Here is a 3,536-nt window from a genome sequence, read left to right on the forward strand (position 1 = left end):
CTTGTGTGATCAATAAGATCATAATCAAGTATAGATTTCCATTGCTAAGGGTGGATGCTATTATACACTATTTGAGTGGAGCTGAGTATTTCACTAAGACAGATATAAAGAGTGGGTACCATCAGATTTGTATTAGAGAAGGTGATGAGTGCAAGACTGCTAATAAGACCAAAGAAGGATTATACAATTGGTTAGTCATGCCTTTTGGGCTAACCAATGCACTAGGAACTTTCATGCAACTCATGAATGAGGCATTAAAGGAATTTTTGGGTAAGTTTGTCATTTTTTACCTAGATGATTTTTTCTCTTTAGTAAGATATTGGAAGAGCATTTCATCCATAATCACAAGGTGTTTGATAAGTTGAGATAAGAAAAGTTGTTGATAAACCTGAAGAAGTGTAGTTTTGTAAAGGATTTGGTGTACCTAGGATTTGTAGTCTTAGCAAAAGGTCTAAAAATAGACAGAGAGAAAGTGAAGGCTATCCTTGAATGACGTACTCCAAGGAGTGAGATCGAGTTAAGATCTATTCATTGACTAGCTAGTTTTTACAAAAAGTTTATAAGAGGTTTTAGTAGTATTTTTGGACCCCTAACTGAAATAATGAGAGGGGATAGGAAAGAATTTAAGTGGACTATGGGAGAAGCTAAGAGTTTTAATGTGTTGAAATAGAAGGTCATTAAGCAACCTATTTTAGCACTTCCTAATTTTACCAAGGTGTTTCAAGTAGATTGTGATGCTAATGGTACTGCAATAGGAGCTATTATGAGCCAAGAAGGTAGACCTATTTCTTATTTTAGTAAGAAGTTGAATGATGTGAAAAGAAAATATTTTGTTAATGATTAATAATTTTACGTGATAGTTCAAACATTAAAGAAGTGGAGACACTATCTTCTTCCTAAGGAGTTTTTTTTGTATACTAATGATCAAGCTTTGAAATATTTGAATAGTCAAGGAAAATTAAACCAAAGACATTCAAGTGGGTTGAGTTTTTATAGAGTTATACATTTATTTTAAAGCAAAGGAGTGGGAAGTCTAACAAATTTGAAAATGCTCTTAGTAGAAGACACCTTATGCTCACAAAAATATAGATATAGGTGGTTAGGTTCAAGGAACTCAGTTCTTTGTATCTAGATGATTGTGATTTTAGTGAAGCATGGAAGGCTTGTACAGAACCTATTACACTTGACAAGAACAAGTGGTTTGATTTCATGATCTAGGATGGTATGTTGTTCAAAGGAAGCTAGTTGCACATTTTGAGAAGTTTGATGAGAGAGAATCTTATTAAGGAGAAGCACATCAAAAGATTGACTCGACATTTTACCAGAGATAAAACCATAGCTTTGATTGCTAAGAATTATTACTGGCCATAGTTGCAGCAAGATGTGAAGAAGTTTGTACAAAGTTGCAGCAAATATCAGATGGCGAAAGAAGTGAAGAAAAATATAGGGTTGTATCAACCATTATCTGTACCGGAGAAACCATGGGAGGAAGTCAGCATGGATTTTGTTCTTGGATTATTGAAGATGCAATGTGGGCATGATTCTATTTTTGTGGTAGTTGATAGGTTTTCAAAGATGGCACATTTTATTCATTGCAAAAAGACTAGTGATGTTTTTCATGTAGAAAAATTGTTTTTCAAAGAAGTGGTAAGACTACATGGTTTGCCAAAGAGTATAATTTCAAATTGAGATACCAAATTTGTTGGATATTTTTGGCATACATTATAGAAGAAATTGAAGATAGATTTGGAGTTTAGTTCATCACATCATCCACAGACTGATGGACAGACAAAAGTTGTGAATCACAATTTGGGAAACTTGCTAAGATGTTTGGTTGGAGACAAGCCAAAAGGTTGGGATATAATTTTACTATAGGCAGAATTTGCATATAATAATTCTATCAACAGGAGTATTGGTAAATCACCATTCAAGATTGCATATGGGAGAAGTCCCATAAATGCTTCTAAATTGTGGCAGTTGGATAAAGGAGAGATAAGTAGTGCTGAAGCAGAAGAATTTGTTGAAAATTTGAAGAACATCCATGAGGAGGTGAGGTAACACATCATAAAGATGAATACATAGTATAAGACTAAGGTAGATATGAAAAGGAGGTATAAGGAATTCTAGATTGGAGATGAAGTAATGACTCATTTGAGAAAGGATCATTTTCTAGTGGGTACATATAATAAGTTGAAGATGAAGAAATTTGGACCATGCAAGATAGTGAAAAAGAATGATTTTGGAAATGCCTGTGAAGTGGAGTCTGCTGAATTGATTATTTCACCAATATTTAATATTTTAGATTTGACAAAGTATTATGAAGGTGTTGATGGAGATGAAGCTGTAGAAGCGTGGTGGAGTATTTCAACAACTAGTTTAGCTATAAAGGAGATTGAGGAGATACTGAATAGTCATGTTTGAAAAAGTACAAGGAATAGAACTTATGAGGAATACCTAGTCAAATAGAAAGGGAGACCAGTAGAGGATTCATCATGGCTAGCAAGGGAAGAGGTTAACCATCTTGGTTTTCCTCTAAACACTTGAGACATGATAGTGTCACTTCTCAAATTATCTTGGGTGTCTGATGCAGGAGCATCCTGGGTGTAAGAGCAATCTTGCATCAACCAAATATATATATATATATATATATAGTCTTTTTTTATTTTAATAAGGACTAGTAGACAGGGTGATAACTATTTATGGAAACTTGCTATTTTTAGTAAGTTTGTCATACAAGCTCAGAATGTTCTCATTTTCTACATGAAGGTTCATTTTAGAGTTATAAGCCTACCATAAGAATCTTATTTCTCAAACTTAAGTATCAGAGAAGTTATTGTAGATTTTTGGTGGGAACATCTATAGAATAATCTTCAATCTCATTGTTAGAGGCCTTAGAGTGTCTAGATGAGGTCTAAAAACTCAAAATAGGGGTGCTTGTACAGCTTTGAGCCTATAGATCAAGAGCTAACATTTTTGAAAAGTGGTTATAATAGCCAATTGGAGCAATGGTTTGAAAGTTATGGCCTTCTAAAGTTGGGCTACTAAAATTTCTTACATAATTTGTCAAAGATGTATTTAGCCGACTCTATATGTATTGTTAGGGTCTGTCGGTCCTAAGTATTAAGTTTGAGCATCTAGAACCTTCCTAGGTTGCATAAAATTGCCTATTTAAGAAAGGCCCAAACATTGTCTAGGACAACTCTACATGATAGTTCACAACTTGTCTTGTAGATTACTGTAATAAAGGTTTCCATGTGCATTAGTATATTGCACTTATGAATTCTATAATTTTTCATTTGCAACACAAATGAGAAGTCCATAGTTTATTCTCACATTTTCTATTGTTTCTTTGTTTCTATTATGGTTTATGGTACTAAGGGGACCACCCTTCATCAATATTCATTTTATGTAGGAGGTGATGAGGACCTTCCTAGGTGTACCCATGTTAGATGTATGGGAACAATAAAAATTTTAATCAACTTCTCATTAGCAATGAAGATGGTCTTCCCTTGAAAGTAGCCCAACTTCAAGTACTT

This window comes from Cupressus sempervirens, chromosome 2, assembly GCF_028749045.1.
Source record: "Cupressus sempervirens isolate cs-2001-9-10 chromosome 2, ASM2874904v1, whole genome shotgun sequence".
In the NCBI taxonomy this organism is placed as follows: Eukaryota; Viridiplantae; Streptophyta; class Pinopsida; order Cupressales; family Cupressaceae; genus Cupressus; species Cupressus sempervirens.